At 44.9% G+C, this 18844-nt stretch overlaps 1 protein-coding gene across 1 annotated transcript in view; it reads left to right on the forward strand.

Moving 5' to 3' along the window:
* Synb (syncytin b) overlaps positions 1–18844 on the forward strand; it is a 48899-nt gene that overhangs the window by 9867 nt on the left and 20188 nt on the right. Inside the window, exon 3 of the mRNA XM_013349243.2 lies at positions 15994–16123. The gene's annotated coding sequence lies outside the window, so the exon portion shown is untranslated. The remainder of the gene's footprint in view (positions 1–15993; positions 16124–18844) is intronic.

Below are 18844 nucleotides of genomic sequence, written 5' to 3' on the forward strand. Positions count from 1 at the left end.
GTGTACCCCTTTCTCCACAACCTGAGCTTTTTAAAAATAGTAACAGAACAAAGAACTTCCTGAACCAAGGCCCTTCTCAGATACATCGCTGGAAGCATTAAGAAGGTTACAGAAATGACAGCTTCTGTGGTCCTTGTCTCATCTGTGGCCCCTTCCTCCATTTCCAGAACCAGCAGCAGACAGCTCTCTCTCTGGCCAAAGCCCAAGAAGGTTTTCTGTAGGACTGAGGGTGATTACGTCACCGTGATTCCATGCTGAGGGAGAATGGGCTCTCACCCTGCAGGGACTGGAAACATTCTAATTCTAAAGAGAGACAACTGTGTCCTCTATGCAGAGGATGGAGCCAGTGAAGGCAATCTGAGGCCTAGCAGGCGGCCTTCCCCTATTAAATAGCCTCACAGCCAAATCTGCATATTGGATAGGACTTAGCACCCTGTACAGGCGTGGGCCCATGGCCAACTACAAGCTAGTCATGTAACCTAGGAACAAAGAGAGAACATAGTTTAATTAAGGGCCAGTAAAACAAGCCAAGGGAGAAAAAGGATGAGCCAAGATGACCGCAGCATGTGGCTGTTCCTCTGATTGGGTCGATAGCATGTGATCCTCTCCCTGATTGGACCAAGAGGGAGCCCACATTGACTTAGCCTGCGATGTAGTCAGAGAAGAACCAATTTCAATCAAATTCCCTCAGTCTTCGCTCAGTTCCTGCCGTAAGTCCCCAATAAGAAGCCTCTACATGACACGGCTCAGCGGGCGCCCTCTCTTGGGACTGCGCCTGCTTTCAGAAGTCTTTCTCATTTTGTCTCAATAAGCTTTCACTTTGTTCAGCTCTTTGCCCAAGTCCTTTATTTCCCAGCAGCTGGAGAGCCACTGTCCCAGTGTGGCTCTGGTAATCTCTGATCATATGGCACCCTAGTCCCTTGGGTTAAGCCCACCAGAGCCGAGAAAGGCTCCGCTGCTCTCAAAGATCCGACATCAGTATGTCTTGGCCTTTTCTCATGCTTGCCAAAGACACAGAGAGGAAGCTGCCTCTTTCTCCTCCTATGTCCAAACTATAAACGAATTCACTTTTTAAGACCAGTTTAATTCCTAATCTCTTTTGGAATCCAGAGGAACTAAGGTGGACATTTATAGGCCTGAGTGCTCAAGATCAGTTGTAAATTATCTCCTCATCTCTCTCGCTGTTGCCATTTGAGATAGTGGGTAGAGAGAGCATTTACTTTCACTACAAAACCTGAAATGGAAATGAAACTTTTAAATGAAAGAATATATACATCCATTGAACATATACCATGATTTATCCACTTACTTAGTGAGTGACTAAATTGCACAATTCAAGCACAAACGCTGTCCCAGTAGTCCCCCACCCCAACCAGAGGTTTCATTTGCTGTGGTTTCAGTTATCCTTGGTCAACCACTCTTGAAAATATCGAGTGGTAAATTCCAAAAACAATTTACAAGTTTGAAATTGCACAATGCTCTAAGTAGTTCAGAAAAATCTTGCACCACCCTGCTCTAGATGCGAATCACCGTTTTGTCCAGTGTGTCCATGCTGTGTACACTACCTTCCCGTTAATCACTCAGAGGTCATCTCAGTCATCACATCGACAATTGTGGTACTTCAGTGCTTGTGTCCAAGAAACAACCCCAAAGTCAAGAGAAGTGATGCTGGCAATTTTATTCTGGTATATGTTATAATCTATTTTAATTTTGACTAATAGAACCTCTTACTGTGCCTAATTCATAAATTAAACTTTATCATATATATATATATGCGTTGGAAAATCACTGATAAATATTAGCATGTATGTATATGTATATGTATAGGTCTTGAAAGGTAACCCCTGGTGATGGGAGGACTACTGAGTACTGTATAGCCCCAAAGGAATCTTCACCACCAGCATAATTCCTAAGATACCAAGAGGGCTCTCTATTGCCTCTGACCCTGGCCTGACCTGTACGCAGGATCCCCCAGCAAACCCATGTTCTTTCTTCTTGTCCACTCTCACGTCATGCACTGCAGCCTTCCTCTTTCAGAAGGTTGGGGTGTGGCCAAGGTGTGCTCTGAGGTACAAGGTGGAGAGGAGAGCTGAGCAAAAAGGAGGCCACCAGGTGGTCTCTCCCTCAGATGCCAAAATTGCTAAGGGTATCCCATTTCCCAGGCTTTGTTGGAATAACAGGACCTTGTGTTCCGCATGCATTTGCTCCCGAACTCCCGGGGATGCTGAGGTTTTGCTGACTTCACTCTGTATTTGGAAAGAGATCCTTCGAGAGACTGTTTGATTAATTAACTAATGTGATTAGAAACAAAGAGGAGAGAAAGGCAGGGCATTCATAGGCTCTTCTGGAAGCCTGGTAGGTGAGGGTGCGGTGGAGGGAGGCTTCTAGGTTCAGGGGTGGGGGTTTGGGTGACGTGGACATATTTTGAGATGCTTTGATGGGGGCTGAGATTCGGAACCCATCACAACTGACTGAGCATTGCCTCCTTAGTCTGTGGTCACCAGCTCCTGGAGCCTTACACTGAGACTGGGAATGTGCCACTAGAGGTCACTGGAGTTTGCGGCTCTGCACCTCAGCGCAGCAAGGGGCAACCAAATCAACACTGGAACACGGGGACATAGTTTTCAGGGGTAGTGAATGCTCTCTCCGGGAAGAAAGTCCACTCTTTTACTGGACAGTTTTCATGTCACTCAGTCCAATCTCCCTCCCCTTTCTGCTCTCAGATGCGAATTCTGTACTAGGAAGACCTGGCCACTAATGTCTCTGGTGTTTGGGCCACCAGGGCTAAGAAAGGAGGTTTTTAGCTCCATGTCCTGGATCCAGTTATAAGGAAAATATGATCCCTCTGTGCCCCCAGGGGGAATGTGTCCCAAAATGAAGGGTGTTGCTTTCTTTACTGAAAATTCAGCTGTTCCATAATTGTGCTTTGTTTACTTCTTTCAGACAAAAGGAGGGAAGGCTGGTTTGAGTTTGAGGTTTGGGTCTTATTTTATGAGCAAAGTTCTTTCCAGACCTAAGGTCCTTATTTTAAAATTTTATTTTCTTTGTGTGTGTGTGTATAGGCGCATGTGCGTGTGTGTGCGCACGCACACACGCACACATGCCTGATGGGGAGCAGCAGGCATGCCATGCTGTGTGCCTGGAGCTTAGAGGACAATTTTATGGAGTTGAATTTCTTCTTTCACTTTTACGTGGCCTCCAAGGATCAAACCTGCTGAGTATCTTGCTGGTGACCAGGGTTCTTATTTATTCTCTCTCTCTTTTTAATAAAACTAGACTTCTTAACCAAGAGATCTAAGGGCAGTGCATGACCTAGTGTAGTATACACAGCACAGTGTGACACTCAGGAGATGCTTTCTCATGATCTCATTGCTACTCCTGAGGGATCCAGGTCCTGCATTTGTCCCCTCCTGGATATCACAGGGTTTAGTATGGCCATCCTTATGTGTCGTTAGCAAACAATCGAACTAGCTCACAACTAGAACTTAGGTACACAGATTTTTAACCAACTATTTTTTAATCTTTGTGGAAGATTCAAAATGTTATATTAGACTAACATGATGCTGCATGCCTATGATCCCAGAGCTCAGGAGGCAGAGCAAGAGGATCCTGAGTTCAGAGTCATGCTGGGCTACATACTGAGTCAAAGTCAACCTGGGCTTACAGGATACCTGAGACTCTGTCTACATCCTTGTCAAAGAAGTGTATCTTAGAAAATTCCCACCATGGTTCTTGTTGTGGAGTGTTCACCAGAGAAGACTGCTCAGAAATGGATTTAAGTCAACAGAAAATCTTTATTAGCCAGTCAATGACTACACTGGGTATGTTTGAGATCTTAGTGTAGCCCTGAACCTTTCTCAGGGTGAGCTTTTAGACACAAAAAGCCATGCCCTGGATTGACGTACTTCAATGAACAAGAACAGTTAGCCAGAAACAGAACTACCAAAGCCTAAAAGCAAGGTTAGCATATTTAGAGATCTTCCCAGAACTATGGGCTTTGATGGATTTGGTCTTTGTTTTTATTTTTGGCCAGGTGGTGCTGTCTATATGCTGAGTTTTACAGCCCAAATGGCACTTCCATCATGGAGTCAGTTGTGCTAACGTCTGGAGGCCTCTAACAGTTCTAATGGCCTAACTGGAAGAAACAAAACTGAAACACAGCTAAAGGGGCTAGTACAACGGCTCGGCAGGTAAAGGCGCTTGTCAGGCAAGCCTGGAAACTTGAGTTTCACCTCCAGGACCCACATAAAAGTAGAAGAGAACCAACTTCACAAAGTTGCCCCATGATCCGAATATGTGCACACTGGCATAGCTCCTCCCTCATCACAATTCTTAAAATCGTAATAATTAAAGAAAAAAAAAAACTAAGAGTAAGCACAGAAATGAATACACAGAAAGTGACTTGAGTTGTTTAGAACGATAGATTATTTTTTAAGCAGAGATCTAAGATGAGTTTATAGCTGGACTCTTGCCAACAGTGAGCTGTGTCAGATGCTGGAGCTGGGGAGAAGGGGATCGTTATGTAGCAGAGACATGTGCTGGGGAGGTGGATGTTAGGGCGTAGGCAGTATTGGGAGAGCACTTGGCTGCCTGGAGGTGGAGTGGGAGAGCCTGGCTACAGACAAAAAGCCTTGGAAAAGAGAAGTTAAGGAGAAAGACACCATTGTCTCTTCACCATTTGGCTGTTGATTCCCTTCTCCGCCAAGGTATAATAAAGCTATATAATTAAAATCCAGAAGTGTTCTGGCTGGTCCCACACACGGTGTGAGAGCCTTCACATTATAGCTCTAAGTTAGAACCATCACATCACTGCTTCACACACCATAAGTTCAAGGAACTTACTCTCTAGGAGGAAGTCCCACTCCTCCACCAGACAGTTCTAAGTGGCATTTAATCCCCACTTTCCCTCCACTTTTTGCCCAGGGCAGCTAGTGCCATTTCAGAGCCATAGACTGAATTTCTTCCCTCTTCCAGGATGCCAGTTATACTTCTCAACATCTGCTTTCGCATCTTAGCTTTGTGTTTCCAAATGCCACTATCATGATCAAACTACTGAGAAATGACCCCTTGCCTCAGCCTGCCTCCCATTGTGGTAGCCGAATGGGGAGCCACTGTAGAGGTGCTTTTCACTCAGCTTCCATGCTATGCCACGATGCAACACTAGATGGCACTGTGGACAAGTCCTCCCCCTCCCCCCCTACAATGCTCCAGGACTCCAGGCTAACCCACTAAGAGCCTTCCTAATCCTGTGTTCTTGAGTGACCATCTGCTGGACTTCTTCAGAATGACTACCCTTGATCCCTTTGCTCTGTGAGATGATGAGCATATCAGATGTTTGTCTATCCAGCACCCAATCCTCCATTCTTTGACAGCCAAGGAGTTTTCCTTTGAAGAACTATTAACTCACGTGACATGATGTGGCTCTTGTGGGTTCTGCCGCTTGGAGATGTGTCCACATTGGCTAGTCCATGTTGGAATGTATGTTGCTATGGGACCAGGATGAAGCAGGATGAGGACCACATCCATAAAGAGCTGCTGGATGGCTGTCTTTTGTTAAGCGAGGAGAGGCTGCCTGAGAAGGGAGCTCAGTCAGAGGAGCACGGACAGGGCGGCTACGAGAGTTCCTGGGAGCAGGATTTGTTGTCTGCATCCAAACAGAACTGAAGCCAGCTGACCACTGACTTCTAGTTAGCCTTCAAATAGATTTTTCTCTTTGTCTTAGTTTGGTTTAAGTAGGATATCAGACATTTGAACCCAAGGGTCATATAAGGAGGAACCCCGTAAATCCCCCACCCCTCCCTTCTGGAGTGACAAGTCATTGTGCCCACTTGGGGTGGTTACTGGGCAAACAGCATACTCTCTTGTGCTCTTACCTTCCTGCCTAAATACTCTGTCTGCCTCCCTCTCTGGGTGAACCCAGCTTTTCCTTCAGGACACCAGCAACTTCGAAGACTCCAAGAAAACAGCCTGTAATCCCATGGCAGTCACTAAGACTAATTTTTGCATTTGGTGTAGAGTGGTAGAGTGCAGTAGTGGGGAACTGGGGGTAGGGCTGAGAAAGAGTCCGACAACAACAGCCAAGAGGGAAGGCATTTACAGTGGAATGATTACAATGTAGTGATTGACAACCATAATCAAGAAGCTGGAAAGTGGTTTAACTAGTAAAAGTGTTTCTTACGCAAGAGTGAAGATCGGAGTTCGGATCTCCAGAGCCTTTGTAAATGTTTGTTCGCCAGCCTATCATCCCAGCCCACAGAAGAAACAGGATGCCTGGAGCTAGCTGCAAACTTAGACTAGCTGAACTAGTGAGCTCTGGCTTTAAGTGAGAGACCCTTCCTTGATACATACGATAGAGAGCCATCTGGGAAGAGTCCTGTTTCAATCTCTGACCTCCATACACATGTATCCAAACTCACCTGTGTGTTCACACACACACACACACACACACACACACACACACACACACACACACATTCTACGCACACCCACTTTAAATCCAAGAGATGACTTTATATGAAAAAGTTAATCATTTTCAGTGGTAGGATTATTAATAATTTCCCATTATTTTTAAGGCTCTATTTTTAACATTTTACAATGAGAATGTATTATATATCCTGTAGGAAGACAACTAGAAGATATTTTGATGTATTTAATAAAGTATTAGACATTTCACTCCTATACATGTTTATGTGCATTAAGTAGATGAATTCCACCTTGGAGATTTCCTCTAAGGAAGCAGTTGAAGCTGTAAAATAAGATGTCAATATGACCTCATTTGTAAGCATGTAAAGCTTAAACAGTCTAACATTATAGGAATGACAGAATATATCACCTCTTCCAAATCAAAGGAAGACTGTCAAGACTGTGCCTATTCTGCCAGTCCCGGTGGCGCATGCCTTTAATCCCTGCACTTTGGAGGCAGAGGTAGACGGATCTCTCTTTGAGGACAGCCTGATCTACATAGTGAGGCTCTATCTCAAATGAGAATTGTGTCTAAGTTTGCTATAGCAATGACTGATTATGAAATATTATGTGGTAAGAAAATGTAGAATATAGCTTTATTCTGATTATTACTATACCCTTTCAAATGCTTAGAAACGATGCACTGTATGAGTCTAGAATACAGGCAATTTTGATTGATGTGACATAAGGGGACTTTAGGATCTTATTTTCCCTTGTCAGCATTTTCCAAGTATGATCATTAGTCACTTATGTTAACAGGAACAAACATATAATTATTTGAAAATTTGGCATGCTTGAGTGCTGAAGGAATTTATCAGTCTCTGGAGAGCCTTCTAGGGTTGGGTGGAGACAGAATGATAAACAGCTGTCCTTTAGGGTCTCAGGGATCCACCCCCAGAGAACAGGGCCTCCAGCCACCCTTTATCACATAGAGCATACTGATCCCAATCCAGCCTGGGCCCTAAAGGTCTATCTCAGGGCTGGGGTTCCTCTAAGGGTTGGCTGCTACCTCAGAGAGCTAGCACAGTGTCTTCTACCAGCTCACTCCATCTCAGGTGGCCCCACCACAGTGGGGTGAGAGAGGACTCTTCCCCCATCGCTTAGTCAGCAGCACTGAACTTGAGCCTCCCCCCCCGGCCTTCCCCACCTTTCCACAGAATGGCCCACCCAGCTGCTGGCATGGCCCTTCTTATCTCTCGGCCCAGCTGTGCCTTGAAGTGCCTTTGAGTCCCCCTAAGCATCTTGCTGGCTTGACGCACTGGAAGAGACAGCTGCCAGGGGATCAGGGAGTTGTAAGACAGGGGTGTTGTTAGAGGGAATCTCATCTCTACAGGTACAGCAGGTGAAGGCAGGTGAGCAATGCCTTGCAGTTTTTTGAGATGATAACCTGCCTCTAAAAGCTATGTTTGCACACCAGAAGGGACTCCTTGCTTCCTTAGAGATGGCACTGGATTTACAGGCCACTTACAGTTATCTGTTTGACCCTAAGCCTCAGACCATCAATCAGCAAGTGCCCACAAATCTCCCCTGTGGACTTGGTGACTTTCAAGGACACAGAGACATCCCATATCCCTGGCCTCCTGGGAACCTCGGTTTCCTTATCTTCAAAATTGGGGGCTTGTCCAAGAAGATCATAAAAAATAAATCATACTTGCCTTCTGAACCTGCTTCGCTTAATGGGAAGGTGGGAAACTGAGGCCCCTGATTAGGATTGTCCAATGAAGTAGGTGGAGTACAGCCGGAAAAGAAAACAGAAACAAGATGGATCCTCGACCTTTGGGAGGAAATTGCTTTGTCTCTAAGCATAGAACTTCACACACAAGGCTTGCGGTGGGGTCCTAGGGAAGAGAGAGGCCAGAGTCACGTCCACATTAATCCCGATGCATCTGATGAAGTTCTGGTGTGTTTCAACTTAGGTTTTGTGTGATGGGGAGGGGTGGGTGTGCATGAACATGTGTGCATGTATATGTGTGCACGCACCCATGCATGCACACACATCGTCATGAAGAGGAGAGATTAATTTTAGGTGTCATTTCTCAGAAGCCAACCCATGTGTGGCATCAAAGGACAATTTGTGGGAGTGAGTTCTCTCCACTGTGTGGAACCTGGGGTTCAAACTCAGGCCATCAGACTTGGCACAAGGGCCTTTATCCACAGAGCCGTGTTACCTATCCTTTGTAATTTCTTAAGTCTAAGAGGCCTCATACTTTGTATTTCTTCTCTCCCATCTTCCTTCATCCCTTTGATCTCCTTATGTCCAGAGATGTTCTGCACACAAATTTCCACTCATTCTGCCTAATGACTTGGAAACCAGCGTCAGTCTTCACCTGAGTCCTCAGCTCTCCCAGCTTAGGGGGAAAGTACAACAAGAAGGCAAATTTCATCCGCTTCATCGCTTGTAAGAACACGAATTTATGTTGATGAGCTGCTTTCGACTTTTGTAAAGCTAAAAAGAAAAAAGACTGACATTTCACATCATCCCAAGAGATGGAGTAGGACGGGCTGACAGTGTAGCAAGGGTTGAACTCTCTCCTCATGCCCCAGACCCTGTGTCTTTAGTCACTGCCTTCATCTCAGGGGTAGCATTGCCTAGACGGTGGTATGGCTTCCCAGGCTAAGTGAACAGTGAAGCTGCCTGTTCACTGGTCAGGACTAGTGAGCCAGGATTCCCCAGCAGGTACATCATTTCTAATGTTACATCATTTGGCAATGCCAAATTAGCATGACTAATGCAAACCTTCTTGTCAACCCAACATCTTTTATGAATACTAGTGCATATTGTCAGGTCCAAAGGAAACTCCAATTCCCCAGACTCTGAAAGGTAGTCCAAGTATCCAAAAATGTGCTCAGGCTGGACTATAGCAGGATTTCTGGTGCTTAGATGAAAGACAGCATTCCTCAGGAACTTGGGAAAGTGGCTCTCGTCTCCCAAGCAGAGTCATTTCCCTCACCTCTGGTAGAAGAGACACATGGCCTCAAACTCATTCTACAGCAGAGATAAGTATTAAACTTGGAATCCTACCTCTTACCGTCCCAAGCAGTTGCATTGTTTAAACCACCAGTTTGTGGTCATTTGTCAGGGTAGCCATGCAAGATAAATGTAAATCCTATTGATTTATTAAGAAGAAAAACTACTTAAAGACTTTTAAAATCCTTTTACATGTAAATAATCAATGGCAAATCATTACAAACAAAGGCTGACTGTTAGCTTAGCTTAGCTTTCGGATATTTGAATTTGAAGTCATTTAAGTTACACATCAAGGCTAAAACTATCAAGTTAGGCTTTGTAGACTGAATTTTGTGTTAGAGGAGAGGAATTTTTGTCTATGGAATTTGCCTTGAAAAAAGACCCTGTATGCTCCCCCTCATATTTGGATCCTAGCCAGTGAGGTATCATGTGTATATATAAATGGATGTGTGCATGGGCATAGTCTAACATGTAGAAAGGAGAACAAGAAAGGATAGAGTTAGGTGATGAGAAGACTGAAGTGCAGGAAGGGACTAATGAGTTGTGAAGAAAGATGCAGAGCTATTTGTTTTTCTAGTGTTAACTGTGGCTGATTGTGTGTGTGATAGATAAGAACATAAAAATTTAATCGATAGTGGAAGCATAAAATCCAATGTGAACGTCCACAGCTTCAGAATGGCAAATCTAACAGTGTAGAAGTTCACTGAGATGTGTAGGCTTGGGTCTGGCTAACTTTTATTTGAAAGTTCTTTACAATAAAGTGATTGTTCTTTTTCAAATAAAGTTACAGATTTCTCCTTAAGACTCCTGTCAAGTCTACCTATACCTATGAATAAAGGCTGCTTAGTATAGACAACAAAGACTAACACTGTTATCAAGGTGGGAAGAAATAGAAAATCGACCCAGATTGCCCCTGTGTGTCTTTCCACTCTGATGAAGAATTGCCCATGTATTTCTTTTATTTATCTATCTATCTATGTGTGTGTGTGTGTGTGTGTGTGTGCACGCACATGCCACAGTATGTATGTGGGGGTCAGAGAGAGTTAGTTATCTCCTTACACCGTGTAGTAAGTTCCAGGAATCAAACTCAGGTTGTCTGCCCCATCTCACTGACTCCTCCACCTTATGTTTTGAGATAGTTTCTCTCACTGAACCTGAAACCCAACATTTCAGCTGGCCTGGATGGCAAACAAATCCCCTGAGTCAGCCTGTTTCCACATCGCAGCATAGGGCTGCAGGGATGGGCTGCCTGGTGGTTTCTACATGGATGCTGGCAATTAGGTATCAGAAAAGAGCAGAGCAGGCCATGGAATGTGAGGATCTAAGAGATGGATGCTCTTAGCCTTGCTGGTGTTCATAGGGCTGCTGGGGCTGTGGTATTGTGGTATTGGCAGCATGCTGGACCAAGGCAAACATCTTACATCAGCTGCTGAGTTAGACATGTACACGGAAAACAATTCTTTGTTTGTTTGTGCTTGTGTTTGTTCTTTTCCCAGAAGGAGTAGTCATGAGACTTTCAGCTTTGAAATATTTCTTGGCTCTATTTGTGTTTTGTGTGTAGCTGTAATTTATAATGACACTGTGTGTTACACCTGTTAGCTTATAGAAATGAATACTAACTATACAAATTGCTATTTCTAGTAATGACTGTTTGGACTATAATTCTTTTGTGGATAAATATGGGTTTGAACAATATAATCCCTGAACCTAATTGCATGGTTGAACATGGAAGTTATGAGTGTTGCTCTGTGGAGACCTACCTGCTTCTCAGAGCAGCCAGCCAACTGGCCAAAGAGCTCATTTAGCTCCCTGATAGAGACAGCACAAGGGTAATGACTGGGCCCTCAGCATGCCATTCATTGTTATCTTCCTGGTGACAAGATCCTCAAGTTTTCTTACAACCTCATGTTGAGACAGGAGTTTTAACTGCCACTCCCTTTGGAACCATAGGTTTTGCAGAGTGGAGCCATCACAAGCAGTAAACACTGGCATCTGGTTTGTGGTAGCAAACACTGAGACAAACAAAGAATTATTTTCTACGTACACGTCTAACTCAGTTGCCTTGATCTAGCATGTTGCCAATACCACGGCCCCAGGGGCATAAGTGACAGAAGGCAGGACTGTGAGGCTTGTACCCAGCATTTGAAAGAAAGAAACTTAGGTCCCAGGAAAGCAAACACCCTGCAAATCTGGATTCGAGCTTTGGGATTAAGTAAAGACCTGCAGGTGACAGGTCAGGGTAGCATAGGTGATTCTCAAGCTAACTGGGGTCCCAGTGAGCATGTCTTCTACCCTCCATCATGTCCTGAGGCGAGGACATATATGAACATCACCAGAGTCAATTATGAAAGGCCTAGCTGCTGCTGCTGCTTGCCTCAAGAACGTTCTGGTATCAATGCTAGGGTCTCTGTGTCTCCTGCATTCTCATGCAGAGGACTCCATTGCACTTTCATTCACAGCCCAGGCTGGGGCAGATATTCAGAGTGTAGATGGGAGTGCATTTGGGGGCGATGCTCTATTAAAATGTCACTTGAAACCCTTCCATCACCAACTCTAGATTTAGGGTCTCTTAGATTGAATCCTGTTCTTCTTTTGCTGTTGCTTGACCCTCCTAGGTCTGCAGGATTCCATCAAAAGCCTCAATCCATCTGGGTACCAGGGATGGAACCAGGGTCCTTGGTAAGAGCAGCAAGTGCTCTTACCCTCTGAACCATCTCTCCAGCTTCACCTGGAACATTTTAAAGAGTACTTTTTTGGGTTCTATTCCATCTGGAAGAAAAAGGACCAAAAGCCCATTTGACTGTGGTGCCAATAGATATATGAATGTTCTGCTGGACTATTAGACCAGTGGGAGGACTGGTCATGGGTGACAGTCACTTTCAGGTAGAGCAGGTTGCTCCCAAGTCATAGAGCTGCTTTCTACCATATCCAGACAACATCAATTCCCACATACAGACAAAGCACAGGAAGTTGGGGTGTAAGCCCTCAAATCCATTCTGTGACATCATTGAGCTAGAGAGTAGCTCTTCACATGCAGACTCAGGAGCAGCCAGTGTGAATAGTGAGTCAGTTATCGTCCTGACAGTCTCATCCAAGAGGATACAAACAGGAAGGCCTAACTAGGCGATCCTGCTGTGGTCATCATCTTCAGAGGTGCTGAGCACGCTCCTACTTGGAGTAAGAGGATCTTCTCAACCTAGGGAGGCCCTGTTGAGGGAAGACACTATGCCTTGGCTCCTATAGTAACAGGCAAGGGGGAAAACACAGACTGTTGGCCATAACTTCTAAATCTACTGAGTTGTGACTTGTCCTGCTGTCTTAGTCTCTTGGTTGCTCATCAAATCCATCTGCTCTGCCTAGGAAACCACTTGGCTGGCAGCTCTCACTATTGTCTTATCTTTCCCCACCTCCACTTGTTGTTTCTGTTGTGTTTTGTTGTAGACACACTCATCGGGGAAGCAGATCAGGTCTGCCCAGCTGGATGCTATCGTGTATGGCCATGTCTGCCTCCGGGGCTCACCCTTCCGTAACAGATGGCCACTGAGGCCCAGAGATGCCCTGAGAGACATGACTACATCCTAATCTGGAGTGGCCCAGCCACCTGTGGATCACACAGCTGATGGCGGGCCTCCTGCTTCTACAGATTGCTGGGGTGGCTGCCGAGCACCCCTGTCCCTGGGGCTTGTTTTTGCTCCCGGGAGTTCTGGCTGCTCTGTAGCCAACAGGGAGAGGAAAGACTCTGTTGTTATGTGACCTTTATGGCCTCCAGTCTTTGGTGACAGTAATACCTAGCTCTGTGTAGCCAGAAAGCCTCTCATACCTCAGGGACCCTATCTGAATTATCTTGTGAAAACGGAGCTCTGAGAGTAGGAAATGCAAAATTAACATTTTGCTGTTTTAATATGTTTTGTGTGTCTGAATGGCAGTGTGTGTATGTGATCATGTCTCCCGCCTCTGCTGCTTTTAAACAAGGCTTTTCTCATTAGACTGGTACATACTTATTCTGTTATGCAAACACAAAAAGGAAAACAAAATAATTTCTGTTGAGAACTGACAATATTTTGATGTACATATTTGGTCTTCTTTTTTAAATTTATTTTTTATTTTATATTCATTGGTGTTATGCCATGGGTGTCGGTCCCCTAGAACTGGAATTACAGACAATTGTGAGCTGCCATGTAGGTGCTGACAATTGAACATGGGTCCTCTGAAAGAGCAGCCAGCACTCTTAACCATTAAGTCTTCTCTCCAGCCTTATCTTTGGTCTTTTAATGAGTGTACTACAGCAAAAATAAAACAGTACTCGACTTCATTTATACATATTTCTTCTAGCTTTCCTCCTTCATATGAATCAGTGTGAACAAGTTTTATATCTATGAGAGACAGACAGACAGACAGACAGAATGAGTGAATGAATGTATATGTGTGTGTGGTGCCAGGGCTCAAACCTCGGGCCTTATGCATGCCAGGTAAGCACTCCCCTACTGAACTACAGATCCAACCTCCTTTTTATAGGACAACAGCATATACATGTGCTATCTCCGATTTAGCCAGTCTTATCTCATTTCTCCCTGTCCTAAACAAGGCTGATGGTTGCTGCATCTTGATGTTTTTCTTGTTCTGTTGTAATCTTTCCGAGACCCCCAGGATGGCTATCTGTAAAGACTGTACCCAAAACCACATTTGGAAGTCTCTTGCTGTGTTGGACTGCTACTTTTATGTCAACTTGATAAAGGTTAGAGTCGTTTGAGAAGAGATGAACCCCAGCTGAGAAAATGCCCCTACCAGACTGGTCTGTAGGCAAACCTGTGGGCATTTTCTTGATTAATGATTGATGTGTGTGGGCCCACTCCACTAAGCTGATGCTATATCTGGGCTTGTGGGCCTGGACTGTATGAGAAAACAAACTGAGCAAACCATGGGGAGTAAGCCAGTAAGCAGCACTCCTCCATGGCCTCTGTATCAGCTCCTCCCTCTGGGTTCCTGCCTTGAGTTCCTGTTCTGACTTCCCTCAGAGATGGAGTGTGACCCAGGAGATATAAGTAGGACCTATAGTTATAAGTTGTTTTGTTCAAAGACTTTATCCTTGCAATAGATAAGCAAGGCCATGGTTATTGTGGCAAGTCTGTTAGGAGAAATGGCATGTACCCTGAGGGAGGAGAGGCTAGCACAAACAGTGGCATTTGTTATGAACGGTTCAAAGTGCTTTCTGTTGCTAACTGATTAGACTACTTTGTACCACAGTGAAGAGGAGCAGAAGGCTCTGAAATATCCTGTAGTCCCCGCACCTAACACCTCAACTTCCCACTTCCCAGTGCTACCTTTGTTACAGCTGATGAACCAAAGTGCCATCATTGACATCTCGAACCCATTTTCTTTCTTTGTTATCTGGACTTTTCTAGAATGTTACACACCTGGAATCATACAATATGTGGAGCTTTTAGATTAGTTTCTTTTGCTTAGTAATATGAAAGTAGGTTTCCTGTGTGTCCTTTCAGGCTTTGATAGCTCATCTCTTTTTAGTGCTGAGTAAGTTTCCACGGTCTGGATGTGCCACTGACATATTTAATCCCTACAGTATCTGAGGAAAGCGTAGTTGAATAACTCAACAGTTGAGCTATTCAACTTTTATCTGATGACTCGCTGAAGCATAGAGAGGGTAAACATCTCCCCCATGATCACAGAAGTAGGAGTCAGTGGAGCATTGGTTCAAACCTGTCTGGCATCTGAGCTTATGTCTCTCTCAAGACACAGTGCCTGAGCTGGGTGGTGGTGGTGCCCGCCTTTAATCCCAGCACTTGGGAGGCAGAGGTGGGTGGATCTCTATGAGTTTGAGGCCAGCCTGGTCTACAAGAGGTAGTTCCAGGACAGGCTCCAAAGCTACAGAGAAACTCTGTCTCGAAAAACAAAAACAAAACAAAACAAAACAACAACAACAACAACAACAACAAAAAGGCCCAGTACCCCTGAGTGTGGGATCCTGGAAAAGGTGGCGGGGAAGGATTCAGAATACTGTGAAACAAGAGTTTGGGGCTCCTGGAGTGGTGAAAGCATAGGACTAGCAGCCCTGTCTCAGTTCAGCAGCCTTGAGGGCTGGAGCATGCAGGTGATGGAGTACTGGATGCTGCCACTCCCCCATCTATTTTTATAGCCGTGGCCTTGGACTCTGTTGTCCGTGTTTCAAAGGAAGACCGACTTTCCAGCCAGTGGAGCCCAACAAAGTCCTTCAGCACCGCCCCTCTTCTTTGCTGCATGGCCAACGTTAAGAAAAACAGGGCTGTTTTGTAATTTGTTGGTAATTGAATTTGCCAGAAGAATAGCAAGCAGCGTAAGGGGATATGCGTAATGTGCTCCAAATACCTTTTGTATCCTGAGGACTTATGGAAGACAAGCCCTCCAGGAGCAAGGGGGCGGGGTGTATGACTAAAAGCTTGCTGAAGAAACCACTGAGTAGGTGCTGGTGTCTAGGGTTTCCCTCCCTGTCCTTCCTTCCCTCGCTCTGCTCCTCTCTCCCTTGAAAGCCTGCACTTGGTTCCTGACCTGTCTTTCTATATCTTTACCAGGATGAAGAGCAACAGCATCCAGAAGCGTCTAGCAGTGGATAGGCTCCCCTTTAGGACTTTGATCTAGGCCCAAAACTTGTTCATTCTCCTGGTCTTTCTAATCTGGAGCCAGCAAGAGAGATCTGATCAGGTAAGACAAGGAAGTCCCCCCTCCCCACATATTTTTTCTTCATCTTTTTCCTTTTATTGAAAATAGATTCTTTCCTCATACAATATATCCTGATTATAATGGTCTCTCCCTCTACTCCTCCAAGTTCCTCCCCACTTCTAAGAGATAACAATCAAAGATGACAAAATAAAATATAATAAGACGAAGTAAAAACTATCATAATGAAGTTGGACATGGCAACCCAACCAAGGAAAAGAGTCCCGAGAGCAGACACGGGAGTCAGAGAACTGCTCGTTCTCAGTCCGGAGTCCCATGAAAACATTAAACTAATGGCTTAGTATTCTACATAGAGGACATGATGCAGCCCCATGTAGGCCCTGTGCTTGCTGCTTCAGCCTCTGTGTGTTTATATGAGCCTTGCTTAATGCAAAGAGACTTGTTCTCCTGGTATCTGTCATCCCTTCGGACTCTTAGAATCTTTCTGCCTCCTTTTCCTCAGGATTCCCTGAGCTCTGACGGGAGGAATTTGATGGAGATCTCCCATTTAGATTTTCTCTCTGTAATGTCTGGCTGTGAGTCCCTGCATCTGTTCCCATCTGCTGCCAATGGATTATCTCTCTGATGATGACTGGATAAGGCTCTGATCTATGAGTATAGCAGAATATCATTAGGAATCATTTTATTGTTTTTTTTTTTTTTAAAGACCAGTAGTGTTTGGTTTTACTCTAGATCTCTGGGCTATCTAATCTCTAGCTCTTGGTTAACCAAGAAGTGTCAGGTATGGGATTTCTCATGAAATCAAATCAGTCATTGGTTGACTACTCCCACAAGTTCTGTGCACCATTGTCCTAGTATACTTTTGCAAAGGTTTTGTGGCTGCCTTCTCTGCATCTTAGCCTATCCTCCCAGGGTCCTGTCTCTAGGAGAGATCTCACCATGGTTTCTGTACATAGGGTACCCCAGGCATTGAGTTCATCTGCCAGTTATTCTGAGAGAGATGAAGACATGGTCAGAGCCCTGTATGCATAGAGAGGATTTAGGCTTTCCATGGCCTCGGGGGCAGTAGTTACAGGTAGCTAGTGCCATGAGTCGTTTGCTATTGTGCACACATACTGCCTAGATGGGGTAGAGCCAGAGGATGGACCTTGACAGAGGCAAGATTATCTGATTTGTAAGTGTAAACATGAGCTTGAGTGAAATATACATCCACTCATCGTTGTCACACAGGCCCCTTCCTTCTGAGAGTTCTGAAATTCCCTCCATCCATGGACACTGTTCTCCTACTGAGATTCTTTAAGGTTTCACCAAGGGGTTTCCCCAAGGGGTTTCCCCTTCTTCATACTTGACTTTGAAGGTTCTTTACAAATGGTTTCCTCACCACAGCAAGTCAGGAGTCCATTCTCCCACTGTGGAAATCACCCTGTAGAACGTGTGAATAGGGCCTAATAGTAAGGCCAAAGAGGAGCTAAAGCCAGAGTTTGCTAACCCCCAAACAAATGCAGCGTTTGAGTCACTCAACCCCAGATGCATTCAACCCAGATGCATTGAACCCTAGATGCATTGAACCCCAGATGCATCCAACCCCAGATGCATCAACCTAAGATGTATTCATTTAAAGCACAAAAGTATTTAGATTGCGGAATGAGAGTCTCCCATGCATTGCATCAGTTGGGCGGACTCTGTAAAGCTGTGTTTCACCTTGGAAGGAATGATAAACTATTTTGCAGTTTCCTGGAAGAGACACTAGGTTGTTAAAAAAAAACGTGTAAAATATGTGCTCAAGGGGCTAGTTGGAAGAATCAGGAGGAATCAGGATGGAAGAGATGACATTGAAGGGGAATATATGGATGCCTGGAAATCAGCAAGGTCTTGCCTGGTTCTTAAAGGCAGACAAAGATCTGTAAAAGAAAAATACATGTAGATCAAATTTAACATTGTAGGAGCAAGAACTTTCTAGAAATTAGACCTATAGTCATGTGTTGCGAAACAGATCCCATGATCATAGTGCTCACACACGACTCCACTGCCAAGCAATGTCCCCAGATATCCTGGTTTGTGTAAGGACTCTCTGAAACACAGTGAAATTGCCCAATGTGTTGAACTAAAAACATCTCTGTGATTAGGTGACTGAAGAAGGAGAAGAATCAAGGGCGATGGTGAGTCAGGGCCTCCTTCAAGAGGGCTGTCTGGATGGGACAAGCCACCCAGGCTGGCCAGCTGCTGGGGGACACTGCTAGAGCATAGCCGGCAGATGGACTCTCCTCAGATCTCATTCTAGAGGCTCAAGAGAAGGAAATAGGCTAAAACTTTCAAGCCTTCTTAGAAACATTTTGACTTTCATGTGTTTATGCATGTGAAAATTCTAACCGAACAAACAAAAGCCATGGTGATATTTCTAGTTCACTTTCAATATTTTGCATGTCTTTGTATGGCTCCCAGTTTCGGGTCACATTTTCTTCAGCTCGACCCATATCACTACATCTCCCTCCCCTCCCCTCTGCCTGCTCTCTCTTCCCTTTCTCCAGTCCTCTTCCACACAGAAAGGAATCTGTGCCTTGGTGGCAGGGTTTCAGGACACATGGAGCAGTGCCATAGCTAGCTCTGTGCTTCAGAAGTCTCCATTAGTACCTTGTTTAGTCTGAGATAATTCTTCTCCTCTTGTCTCTTCTTGTCTCTCCCCTCTCCTCAGGTCCTTTGCCTTCCCTTCCCCTCCTCTCCCCTCCCCTCCCCTCCCCTCCCCTC

This window comes from Microtus ochrogaster, chromosome 17 (genome assembly GCF_000317375.1).
Source record: "Microtus ochrogaster isolate Prairie Vole_2 chromosome 17, MicOch1.0, whole genome shotgun sequence".
Classification (NCBI taxonomy): domain Eukaryota; kingdom Metazoa; phylum Chordata; class Mammalia; order Rodentia; family Cricetidae; genus Microtus; species Microtus ochrogaster.